Below are 12,018 nucleotides of genomic sequence, written 5' to 3'. Positions count from 1 at the left end.
ATCTTTTGCAGTCTGTGCTTTTAACTTGATCTAAATATGCAAATTTTTTTATTGGTAGATAATTGTGCTTGTATCTTATGCATGCATTAATTTGTATTCATTAAAAAATAATATTTCAACCTCTTCACGGCTTTTCATGAGCTAGATTGCACTGCAAAGTTTAGTTTGTTTGCATGGACTTAAATGTTGAACTGCAGTACTGATCAGCAGAGGGGAAACAGAATAATGGAGATGTGGAATGGCTGTAAACTCCATTGTAGTGATAATAAGTGTGGTGGCAGAAGTATAGGAAGTGTCAACATGTAAACAAGGAATGGAAGAATGTGCTAAGTTTGCAGCCTCTAGAACACTTTATTAAGCTCTGAAAGCACTCCAGATAAAAATAATAATAATAAAGTCCATTCAAAACTGGGGGGGGGGGAGGGAGAGAAATTTAAAATATTAAGTTGATGAAATATTTTCCTAAAATCAATTTCATAAACTGTCCAAGCTATCCGAAGCTTCCAGTGCATGGTATAGGCTTTAAAATATGCTGGTTTTGTCCTTCCCTGCAAGGCTTTTCCCTGGTTTAGGACTGTAAGAGTAGGCTGTAAGAAAACTGTACGTGACACTTTATCAGCTGTTTAAGTTCGTGCGGGTTTAGTTTTAAAGCAAGAGGAGGAGTCTGTCTCGCCATGACCTCGCTCTGTCTGTCTGCTCTTGGCCAAGAGTGAGGCTTCTCCTCCGTGCTGTGCGGACTCTGCACTCGAGCTGAATTAGCTTTTGAACTTTTCCTGTACTATAAATCTTGGGAAACAATAAAGTGCCGGTCACTAGGTGGCACTGGAACATCGCTGTATGCCAAGTACAGTACGGCTCCTCATCTGCGTGTTGGAGCTGCCTGGGTTTGAGAGTGTCAGGGAAATTGTTTTATTGTTAAAGGGCATAGTGTAATATATTCATCTCCATCCAAGGCAGCCATTTAATGCCCTGAAACATGCCCTCTCACAGCTCTGGCCTGTTGACTATGCTTATTTGGTGTAATAATTAGCAGAATTTCTCACTAACAGCGGTACTTACTAACACCTCACATTTTCTTCTGTGTTTTTGTACGTGATGGATTGTGCATTCTATGAATAAAGTTAAGCGGGTCACAGCCTAAGCCCTGTACAACACAGCTATTTTCTGCACAATAGTTCTGAATAGATATATATTAACTCCTTTTTAATCCCCGTGGTGTGTAATGCAAACAAATTTGAGTCTTTTTGTAACAAGCTATTGAAAACTTGTAAGCACAGAACAGTTAACTTGTTGAATTAAAGAATAAAAAAAAAAGAAATGGTACGAGGAACTACAGAAATTAGAGTGCAGTGTCTTTTAATAATGGGTTGCTTTAGGAGACTGTGCTAGTGCTCCATGAAACTTGGCACAGACCTCTATACTTTGTTCTAGAGCAGCAATTCTTCATATGCATGTTAAAGGTGATCATTCTGCTGTCATGATGTTCAAACAGTTACTCTACTTGGTATGAAAATACAAATGAGAAGTCTGAGTTAAACAATAGTGGGTTTTTTTGCACTTTCCTAGCTGGAAAAGTTTATATTGAAAAATTGTTCTGATAGAAATAAAAACAAAAGGTCTTTGAATAAATGCTGTGAGTAGGCATCCTTTTCATGATTCTTTCCAAATGCAGAAGCTGATAGAGTAAGGGTTCCCAAAATTATTAGGTAACCATGGTCTTTTTTTCAGTTTAACTCCTAGGTAAAAATCTGATGGAATTCTTATATAATAAATTAGTTCAACTAATAGTAGTTTGATGCATTTGTCATATGGAAGTTCAGCTCTGCATGGAGACCATCAAACCTTTTTCACTTCTAGTTTAGATGGGAAATGCAGGATAAGTAGTGCTAAATGTGGGTCATAAGCTCCTGCAGTTGTCTGTTACTTAATTTTAAAATCCTCCCTTTGAATATTTTTATAAATCCTACATTGTTCATTCTTTTTTTCATTCAGCCCTTCTTGAATTCTAGTTACTGCTGAAGCACTTCCATTGTAGAAAGGGAAGTAATACAGCGTGTTAAGCCAGCAAATAAGAACAAAGGTGGCTCTGGCAGCTTTCTCTTAATGTCAGTTCCTTGCCCTCAGCCTCCCTTATTAATGCATGTGAGCTGCTGTCACTCAGATGGTTCTAACAGACATGCATACTACATGTCAAAAAGGATGGCCTAGATTTTTAAATCTCAGGTTGAGAGTACCTCAACATGTGAAACCACTGTATCAGGTTATAAAATGGTTGACTCCTGTCCGTGTGGACATTCTGGAGGAAAGAAATTTATTTATTCTTGTCTTTGACATATGCTCTTAGGAAACAAGAGACTTTAGAGTTTTAAGATGTCTGCAGTATTTTAATTTGGATGGACACTTTCCTGTGTGCCTTTAATTTTATAAGAGTTCAGAACAATCCTCTTTGTCAAGTTGTACTTCCATATTAAGATTATTTTTTGTGTGTGTATATCTCTTTTCGTAGACGAGTTTTACCTCTCCTCACCATCCCTGTCCTAATTTACATTATTGTACTAATTTACAGTGGGCTTTTTGATGACTTCTTTATATAAAATATAAAAATATTTACTTAAAAATGCAGAGATTATTTGGCACTTTATTGGGTCATTTCATGGATTCAATTTTGAGTGTTACCACACAGCTGATTAAACATGTCTCTATTTTCCTATCAGCCTGGTACAGCTTTAGTATCTGGTGTGGGTCAGTATGGCTGCCTCTCTTCTTCCTTTGTTTAGGCAAGGGATCCTAACCATTCTTCAATGAGTCAGCACTGATTGTTTGTTTATTAAATTTGGCAGAAGAAATATGCAGTAGTAGAAGTGTAGGATATTTCAGTAGAAGGCAGCAAGTAGGGCAAAGGAAATCTGGAACGTACCAGCCTCTGTCTTTTTTACCTTCAGAAATCCAACCTGTATTTGAGAATAGCACAGAGAAGGGAAGAGATGATGTTTAAAAAGACTTGTCACTACTGAACTTCACAATCTCAAAATACAAACAGAGGTAGCAACAGGACTGTCTAGAATCTTAGACCAGTTAAGAAGACAAGTGTATGGGAAGAAAGAACAGGCAAAAGTTTTTTCCCTGAACAAATGTTCAGGCAAGACTTAAGAAATAATTTTTGTACTTGTCCATTTTAGTTGAGTAGTGCTGCTCTGCAAAATTACACCTGATCACTGCAAGTGAGGGAAAGTTAACGAGAAATAAGGTGTGTATATGCAAATAATAGAAATGAAAACTGGAAATTAAGTATTAGCCTTTCCAAGAGTCAGAATTGCTTTATTAAAACAGCATTATTTGAAAATGTAGGAGTTCTTAAGTTTGCTCAGTAAATGTATTCTTAAGCAAAATGTTGATTTGCATTATTAAATTTGCCTGGATTTGGCACAAAGGAAGTGGCTTAACAGATCTACTTCTTCCAGAGCAGATCATTGCTTGATTGTATTTTAGTATTCCTTAACACTATTTACATTATGCAAAGCCAGTTTAAAAACAAAATGTGAGTGAAAGACAGTGAGTAGTCCTTCTTTTAGCTGTAGTTCTTTAACTTTATGATAGTACTGCGAGTGTTCCAAGCACTGTGAAATACAGATCCCAACAAACTTCTAAGTTTTTTTGAATTGTGAGGCAGAAGAGAATATCTAACACCAGCTTTAGGACTTCAGTAAAATATATTCTTGGTGAAGTAGACCAGGGTCTCCTGATTCACTGACCACTGGTGACTGGCAAAGTGATGAATCAAAACCAAACTGAGGAATGAGATGCATCAAACTTTCAGTCAGTGAGGCTCTGCTGCCTCATGTTTGTTTGGTTAGGGTGTATGTGCAGAACTTCTTAAGGAAATATGGATGATTCATCTTAGTCTGCTGGTCTGAACAGTTTGGGAACCACTGAACTAAAATGTATCATTTAGAAAAACTTCTGAGCTTGATATAGGAAAGAATTCCCAGGGGGAAGAATTCATCTTGCACAGCGGTATCTCCTCCAATGCTTAATTACCCTTTCTTTTAAATTGTGCTTATTGTTTCTGGTCTGAACTTGTCCAACGTTTCAGACCCTGAATTTTGCAGTTCATTTGCTGCCAACTTAACATTTAAATGTTCCCCATGTGGCTTATTTTGGAGACTGTGAACAAAACAAAACCTTCAAGCTAAATAAAATTAAACAAGTTTGAATTGTTCACTATGAGGTGTTTCTTTAAATTATTTTTGTTACAAAAAAACCCCTCTATTTTTTCAGCAGCCCATAGATCAATATCCTTCTTGAACTGATATGCCAAAATGCAATAGTATTTCATTAGTAGTTGTTGTGTTATGAAGTTGAGGCAACAACTGTAGTTTATGGATTTTCTAAGTGAGGGTTACCATCATTTGACCGGTGGTGTAGTGTATGCAAAATTAGGAAATTAGTATCTTGTAAACACAAAGCAGTGTCTATACATTTATTACATAGGTCACTCTTACAAATCATAGAATCATAAAATACCAACTTGGAAGAGGACTTCAAGGATTATCTGGTCCAAATGTTGCAATATGTACTTTTCCTCACTGAACAGTCTTGTACAAATATTGATATGTTAAATTTATGTACATACTGTGATCTCTGATGTTTATGTCCTTGAAAATATTTTGTAAAAAGTGGTTCAACTGTATTAACCCTGTATCCCCATCTTCTTTCAAAAATGACATCTCAACGGTTGTGCTTTTTTGGAAAGACATTGACAATTTGTATGACACTGCATTCATTGTAACCGTGATAGCACACTGGTGATGGTTACCTGTAAATTGTTCTGGGGAGAGGAGGGAGAATTGCACAAAACTCCTGCTCAAAGGCTACTCTAGTGTGAGAAATGTTTGAAGGAAAATTTGAGTTTATCATGTCCTTGCAAATGTCCTTGCACAATGATTGAAGAGCAGAGGCAAGAAGTATGGTACTGTTTCTGCAGCCGAACCCCAGGGGACTCACATACCCCTTCTTTCTGCACTGTGCTGCAGTGATTTTGTTAATTGTGGCATTTACTCTCAAGAATTATCTTATAAATACCTCCTTTAAAATACCTCAGCCGTGTATCTGGTGAAATGTGACAAACAGAAAAGTGTTCATGGAATACATTTCCCTTTATCTGTAAGGCTTTCAACCATCTTCCTGTCTTTTCATTCTGGAGTGAAGAATATAGTTATGTATTCTGTAAATATGTAATTATGATGTCTTGGAAGGCTCTAAACATCTTTATATTTCACCAAGTTTGTAAGTGCTTTTAGACTTTCATAGTGCTTATTGTGCTAATAAAATCTCTGGAAAATAATTTGGTTTTGTAAAAAATATCAAGAGTCAACAATTTTGTAATGGCCTAGAAAGATGCTCAAATACTGTGTAATGGGCATGACAGTTACAGTATGTGAAATTTAATGCTCTAGCTCCTTATTGATCTTCCTTGTAGCCCATTGCTTGGCACATGCATTTGCACTTAACACCTGCTCTTTCTACATTAACACTGTCTTCAGCAGTGTTATCAAGGGGACTTTAGAAGTTGCATTTGATGCTAAATTTAAGTATTTAAGGAAATATCTATATTTTTTCAAGTATCCATTTTCTTTTCACTTTACTTTTATCTGCTTTTTCTTTTAGGTGATATTTTAACACTTAAGGGTTTTTTCCCTTTTTTAAAGTATTCTTATTACACAATGGTTGCTTCTACCATTACCTATTAATATATATATAGACCAGAAATCCTACAAGGCTCATTATTTTCTGGAAATGAGGAAAAGCTGTATGAAAATTAATTGTATCTTTGATCTTGCTGGTGGTTCTGAAAAAGTGTATTAGTGTGACCTACCTGTGTTTGTGTTTGAAAGTTCTTTGTCCCTCTATATCTACAGAAGTTAAAAACCTGTTGCAAAGGTTCTGAATCTGCATTTTAAGCTGCATCAGCCCTTGGGTTTCATTCTGGAGGTCCTTGGTCCATTCTGTGGTTGTTGGTCAGTGTGTTTGCTCTTACATTAATTAGATATTGGGCTCCAGTGAAATTTGTACAATTCTACATTGCAGATGTGCAATATTTTCCAAAACAATGTGGTGATTCTTAATGTTTCTTTCCGTTTCCTTGGGTTATTCAAGGAGAAAAAGCACCATGTCAGTATTATTTTCCATTCCTAAGCACAATGTGCATCTCCTAAGGCTACACAGCTCTACTGCCCTGCATCCTGGTCAAGGACTTTCATAGAAGTTAAGCAGCATCAGTATCTTCATGTCATTAGAACCTGAGAGGTCTACAGACAGCAACACCGAATGTATCCTTGTTTCAGTATTAACTCCTGTTATAATTTAGATTTTTATTTTATCTGCTTTTATTTATTGAGTCTTTTCTCTGTCAAAGATTGGTACCTAGTATTTCACAGCTGGTCAAAACCACTTGGTTTCTTGGTGACTGGATGTGTATTTTTGCTACATGATGCAGAATCAGTTATTGGTGACAGTCACCAAGGTTTCTGTCTGCTGATTCTTTGGAATTGAGCTGCTTAAGAACTGCTCAAGTGAGAAATTTAGTTTCTCAGCAGCTATTGACTCTTTTTAAGAAACTTTGCAAAAAATAGCATGCAGAAATGCCCCAGTGTCTTTATCTATTCACTGTGAATCACAACTTTGTTGCACTAAAAGTATCCACTGTTCTAACTGTTTTCTTAAGTACATGTATGATTTTGTGTCTGTATGTATAAGAAGAAACTAAGAACTGGAGATCTGATTGAAGCTTGGTCATTTTCAAACAAAGTCTGAATGTTCTTTCTTCTCCCCTAATACATACAGCCGACCCATTTACCAACTGGTGCTTGCTGGAAGAGGATGCACAAGTGATAAGGAACAAGAAATGGATGATGGTATCAAGATGCTTGAAGTGATGGTAGAGGGATCAGAAGTTTATTGACAATTATACTGAGGAGGCTTAGGGACATTTTGTCAGTCCAAAGTGTCAGTGCTTGAACTATTTATCGCTTCAAAGTTTTCTTATGATTACTTAAGGTGCTAATCCATGTGTGACAAATACGCACTCAGCTAGGTAAGGAAATTGCCAGTTCTGTTCCATTAACAATCACTGGCCAAAGGAGCAATGTTCCTGTAGGTTAAAACAACAATTAAGGGGCCTTAACAAGTCAAGGTGGGGAAAGAGGGGATACTGGCAGCAGACATTCTTCACACATTACTAAGCTGCTTCAATGCATAAATTAACTATTAGTTCAGTTACATCGGTTGAGTGTGTTGTGCCTGTGCATGACTGGTCTGTGTGAACCAAAATCTGGCCCTGTTGATTTATGAGAAAGGGTAAGAGAGGTTTAAATTAGTAAGCAAAGCCAAACAGTACATTTGCAGCAAAGAATATCAAACACTCTCAGACAGCTCCTCAGTTAAAGATGCTGGTTGTTAGACCTGAGGTCTTTGCATGGCAGTAGATTGTTCATTACGTAATTTTTTTTGTGCCCTGATCACTTGAGCTGCATTTTGCTACTTTTGTAGCTGGACTTTTTTTCAGTGGGAGACCAGGTTTCACTGTGATCATATTAAATAACAAGCATACTTTATTGTAGTGTAATTAGTAAGTGGATGTATGGGGACATGAAATATTGTTAGAGAGTTATAGATAACTTTAATGTGAGTGTATTTGGAATAATAATAATGCACATTTTTCCCCTTAATATGAAAATGTTTTTGACATATAGTAGGCTGTGGAGAGGGCATCTTATAGTAAACAAAGTGTGGTACAGTATGGTCATGTGTCTACCAGTATTTTTGGCAGTCTGGATTATAGAAAGAATGTAGCACAGACAGGGCTTTTGGTAAGTCTTGAGTGTAATAAAGGGCAAGCTGGAAATATAGCTTTTTCATGTCAGTAAATGGTACTGTAAAATTGGCCAGTTCCTTAAGATCTTTTTGATGAGTGGAGTTTACCGAATTAAAAAAAATTCTGAATTCTAGTATATGTGATAATGGAGAAATAAAAGCTGTAATGGTGCATTTAGAATATATTTTTTATTACTTTAGGTTCATTTCTGACATAACTTGTTTTAGCGAGCCACTTGAATGATCTTGGTAGCTATGAGGTTTTAATAGCTAACACTTGGAAAGCCTTGTAGTTTAAACAAATGTCAACTTCAAAATCACATTCCTTCCTTAAGAAACTATCCCAATTTTATTTTATTAAAAAAGAAACCAAAAAACATAACATGTGAGAGACTATTAGGAGGTAAAGTTGTGGAAGTTCCTGTAAAGTGGTGACTTTTTTCTAGATGGAGTTTTACTATTGTGCCACAAAATTTTTGCTATATGAAGTATTTAATCTTCCTCCTTTATAAAGCTGTTGAGCTCTCACTTCAGAGCACTAGTCCTTTGCTTCATGCAGGACTTGAAAGAAATCCATGTTTTATTATAGTTGATTAAAAGAAAAAAGAATGAAAGTGAAACACAAGCTCTAATGTTCATTCTTATCTAGGAAAACAAGCTAATAGAAGGAGAGATTTTTGGAAAACCTAAGGTCTGTATCTGTACTTGTGTTTCGGATCTTTCTTTCATGACAATAAGCATTCTCAGAGTGCCTTTCTACACCTGATAACCTTTTGGAAAACAAAAGACTATTGGGAAAAATAGTACTGGAGATGGAGATGATAATTTCTTATGCTTTGAATAGAGGCCCTTTGTTTTTTAGGATCTACCCCAGAAATTTCTGCAAACACATTGAATTGCGTTGAAAATGAAAAGAAAAAAATTGAAGTTTTACTAGTTCTGATCCCAGGTCAGTATTCTCAAAAGTGTAAAAACTGCAGCAGGGAGTTAGCAAAACTTTTTAAGATGAAAAAATGGCCAATGTTTTAAGAACTTCTGATGAAAGGAGTTGAGGCAGAGGGGCTGTTATAGGCTGGGAGTGAAGATGATGTCCCAGAGCTGCTGTGCTTTCCTTTTGCAACCTCACCTCCAGCAGTGTGTTGTTCCCTCCTGTAGCCCCGGTGAGATTATTTGTCAGATCTAGACACGAGATAGGTAAAATTCAGCCTGGATAAAATGTTCAGCTTTCTTTTAGCTCTCTTTGCTGTAAGGTTGCTGGGGGTGGAGGGGAGTAAAGATGAAGAACATTTTCAATCTAACTTTATGGAAATAATACAGAAATCATTGATGTGATGAAATTAAGGGAAAATTAGGTGGAACTTTAGGTCACTGTGACATGAGTCAGAAAATCCAGTTATTTTGCAGAGAAGAGTGTATATGAGTACATAGAATTTTTTTACTGGTTGTGCTGTTTTCTCTGCATAAGTATCTAAAAATAGTAAGTTACAACACAGATGTTTTGGGTTTGTTTGAATTGCCTTCTTTCATGTATCCTTTATATAGCATGATTCGTCTTTTGCTTTATTCTACATAGTGCTGATTATAAGGTGTAAATGAGTAATCAGTGACTGAAAAAAAAAAGTTACTTGCATCCCCTCTGAGGTTGGGAATAGGTCTGTTAGACAAAAGACCATCTTTTCTGGAAAAAAAAAAATCATTTTTAGGGAATAATGCAATGGACTTTTCCAGAATAGTGAGATACAGTAGTATTTTTTGAAAGGCTAGTTTGAATATAGTATTTAATTTAACTGCTTATCAGACTGCATTCTTGTTGTATAACTAAGAATTTACATCTTTAAATGTTTCATAGCCAGTGCTGTATCTGTCCATGTCTTGGTCTTTTGTGACTGACTTTTTACACCTATATGAGATGCTGCTCCAGGCCCAGAGATATTACTTGGTATAGTGAAGCTGACATTTTCCCAAAATTCAGGAGAAATACAAGGCAGCAAACTGGGTTATCTTTTTAGAGGTGAATGTTACTTGCATGGACTTAAGTCTCCCTTCTTCACTGTGTTTTGTGCCAAGTTCTGGGGGAAGAAAACCCACACTTTTGCTTAATGTTTTCAGTGTTTTTACGTGTTAGAAATTGTTTTGACATTGCAGCCTTAAATTTGTTGTCAGAATTAGTTTCATTAATGTTTGTGTGATTTCAATAAATTTAGTTTTTATATTATATTGTTTCACCCAAGACATAGATCCATAAATTGTAAAATAGCTATTGTCTTTTGACTTGTTTGATGAGGAAACTAAGTGAGAATTTTATGTTGGAAGCACTAAAGTCTTCATAAGCCTTTATAGCCTAGGTATTGAACTTCTGTCTTATAATTAAGAGAGAAATGAAACCTTTTGAGAATGGTATTGACACCCTGCAGGGAAAAATGTCAGCTGCAAAAGTTTTTACATTGTCATACTCCTTGGTCAGAAAATGTCATTAAGTCCCATCTTTTCCTTATACAACTTAATTTGAAAATAACAAACCATGTGTCTGTAACGTAACTGCATTTTGGCCTGTGACTTTGATGTGTCTGAGCTGTGTTTCTGTTACTTCTGCCCTGTAACATACAATGTGTCATTTCTATTGCCGTAAAAAAAACTTATGGGAAAAAAAATTTATAGTGATTGAGACATTCCAATTATTAATATTCCACTTGCTGAATTTCACAATCAATCATCTCATTAATAGGCCTGTCTATGACTAATAGATGAGCAGAGTCTGTCAAGATCTTCAAGAAGTTCATTGCACACTCTAAAATTGGGCATTAGTGCTTTTGATCTTCGTTGCAGTTATCAGTTAGGTATAATAGCTCCAGTAATACCCATAGCAGCCTACAAAATTTGCAGAGGTTTACTCCTCTTTGAAGGGCAGAGTTAACAAAGTTTCTAAAGCAGTGCACAATGCATGTGACATTATAGGGATGGTGCACATAAGATGGTTTTTCATGTATTGGTATCACTAATGTATATATAAAAATCACATTTTTTTTGAAGTGTAAGAAACATAATCATGATACCTGAATAAACTGCTACACTGTTAATAATTTTTAAAATTTAAAAATCAGATTTAGAAAAATTGTTTTTAAGATGCCTGATACCTTCAAGTAAAGGCAATTTTTAAACTTTTATTTAGGGGTTTATGTGTTTGAAGAGCCAATAAACAGTGCTTATGTAACAGTACTTAGATTTACACATCAGCCAGCTGGTATAGCCAGATCTTCAGTTTTTCTTTTTTCTTTTTTTTTTTTCTTTTTTTTTTTTTTACTTTTTGGAGGTATTTGTGAGCAGCTTGATGTTTTTGACATCTGTGTGACAGCTTCTTGCATAAGAGATGAGCAGCATGTTATACCACCCAGCTGTGTGTATTAGTCTGCACATCAAGCTGAAGAGCGGCACTTAGCCAGATCTGACAATCAAATGTGAACTAGTACTACCTAGACACAGGAGTGCATTTTAATGTTGTGTGCTTTTTGCCAAGAGGCTGGTACTTGACAAGGAAATTGTCAGAATCTCTCTTCTTCCCACCTTTTTTTTTTTTCCCTTCCCACAGATGTGAGTCCATGTTGAAATATATTTTTTTTTCCCCTGCAGTTTAATGTGGTTGATCTTACGGATAATAAAGCCAATCTAATGTTTTCAGCGATTCCATGTAATAAAATTCTGACAAGCTTTTAGTGATAGACAAGTGTAACTGTCATTCTCTGCCAACTTAATCCAATGGCTTCATGGCCATAACATGCCAGGAACCTGTCCCCAAAGAAAACTGGGGACACAGAGAAATTACAGTGCCAGTTCAGAAATGTCAGTGCTGTTCTCGGGCTCGTTAAGAGTCAGTGCTCAGCACATTGTGAGCGTGGAGATGAGTAAGTGAGAGACACCTGCTCTTATTCTAGTTGGACTGATCTGTAAACCTCCAAAACCTCTACACTTCCTCATGATTTTAAACCTCTGTCATCTTCCTTAATGCTTAAATTTGAATAAATGGAATTAATTGTCACAGAATGCACAGTTATACTCTTAATAGTTCAGCTTTCCTTGTTTATGTGTTTGCTGTAAGCCAGGAATTAGTTACTACATGCAATATTGTTTTCTTCCTTTTTTAAATAAGAT

General features: G+C 36.0%; 1 protein-coding gene across 5 annotated transcripts in view; it reads left to right on the top strand.

Annotated features, from left to right (window-relative positions):
• FTO (FTO, alpha-ketoglutarate dependent dioxygenase) overlaps positions 1 to 12,018 on the top strand; it is a 169,569-nt gene that overhangs the window by 27,326 nt on the left and 130,225 nt on the right. Inside the window, exon 1 of one of the 5 annotated variants that reach the window (XM_027646850.1) lies at positions 7,275 to 7,356. The exons of the other annotated variants lie outside the window; for them this stretch is intronic. The gene's annotated coding sequence lies outside the window, so the exon portion shown is untranslated. Of the gene's footprint in view, positions 1 to 7,274; positions 7,357 to 12,018 lie in introns of those variants that run through there. 5 annotated transcript variants of the gene reach the window in all.

The sequence above is a fragment of the Corapipo altera genome, unplaced genomic scaffold, assembly GCF_003945725.1.
Source record: "Corapipo altera isolate COAL_440 unplaced genomic scaffold, ASM394572v1 62, whole genome shotgun sequence".
Classification (NCBI taxonomy): Eukaryota; Metazoa; Chordata; class Aves; order Passeriformes; family Pipridae; genus Corapipo; species Corapipo altera.
The sequence above is the reverse complement of the archived record's forward strand: the minus strand, read 5'-3'. Positions and strand labels throughout refer to the sequence as shown.